Here is a 1,585-nt window from a genome sequence, read left to right on the forward strand (position 1 = left end):
CGTGACCCCTCCGATGCCTAAGTCAGTAGCTTGAAGACAGAGGGTATGATTAATGCGAAAACTGAGATATATGAATACGTGAATATAAGAGTGAGAGTGAATGCGTGATGAATAATGAATAGTGAGTAATGAATAATGAATAATGAACACAACCATAACAATACCGGTATTTATAGAAAAAATAGAGTAAGTTACCTAGTCAAATTATAACATGTCCTGGACTAGGACTCTTCATCCATTTGATCCTTCTTAAGTTTATCTCTATCTTGTGAATATTTGAAAAGATCCAGGCTTATCTCATATATATCAGAGTCCTACCTAAACTCGAAAAGAATACTTGCGGCCCATTAGAAACAGTCCAGTTCGGCCCATAATGACCAGCTTTGATCAAAGTCCAACATAGCCCAAACTGGGCTGGACCGCGACATGTTGGGTCATATCGGGTTGAAATATTTTCTCGGGGTAACAATAGTACCTCCCTAACTGGTCTAAAAGAAGAATGAGTTTAGACCAAGAATGTAGACCGGACCCCGAACTACATGTGTCTCCTTGGACAGCCCAGATTTGAATCCGCGTGATGTGTTTTCAACAAATGGTCTAGATGAAGGTCTGATTAGAACCGATCTCGAATAAAGAGTTGTAGATAACAATTGATGTTGCCGAGCGGATCGGGTTTTTAAGATAACCACGAGTCACATGGGATTACATGATGCCGAGCTTGGTCGGGCTTTGGAGAATACCACTGACGTGGATTTATGATGCCACTGATGTGGACTTTTTTATGCCATTGATGTGGGCTTTTGATGCCGGACTTGCCCGGGCTTTTGAGACCACTGATGTGGGCCACTGAAGTGGACTTTGAGTTCCACTGATGTGGTCCTTGAGTGCCAGACCTGCCTGGGTTTTTAGTTCCACTGATGTGGTCCTTGAATGCCAGACCTGCCTGGGCTTTTAGTTCCACTGATGTGGTCCTTGAATGCCAGACCTGCCTGGGCTTTTAGTTCCACTGATGTGGTCCTTGAATGCCAGACCTGTCTGGGCTTTTAGTTCCACTGATGTGGTCCTTGAATGCCAGACCTGCCTGGGCTTTTTAGTTCCACTGATTTGGTCCTTGAATGCCAGACCTGCCTGGGCTTTTAGTTCCACTGATGTGGTCCTTGAGTGCCAGACCTGCCTGGGCTTTTTAGTTCCACTGATGTGGTCCTTGAATGCCAGACTTGCCTGGGCTTTTTAGTTCCACTGATGTGGTCCTTGAATGCCAGACCTGCCTGGGCTTTTAGTTCCACTGATGTGGTCCTTGAATGTCAAACCTGCCTGGGCTTTTAGTTCCACTGATGTGGTCCTTGAGTGCCAGACCTGCCTGGGCTTTTTAGTTCCACTTATGTGGTCCTTGAATGCCAGACCTGCCTGGGCTTTTAGTTCCACTGATGTGGTCCTTGAGTGCCAGACCTGCCTGGGCTTTTTAGTTCCACTGATGTGGTCCTTGAATGCCAGACCTGCCTGGGGGTTTAGTTCCACTGATGTGGTCCTTGAGTGCCAGACCTGCCTGGGCTTTTTAGTTCCACTGATATGGTCCTTGAATGCC

The sequence above is a fragment of the Henckelia pumila genome, chromosome 1, assembly GCF_033568475.1.
Source record: "Henckelia pumila isolate YLH828 chromosome 1, ASM3356847v2, whole genome shotgun sequence".
In the NCBI taxonomy this organism is placed as follows: Eukaryota; Viridiplantae; Streptophyta; class Magnoliopsida; order Lamiales; family Gesneriaceae; genus Henckelia; species Henckelia pumila.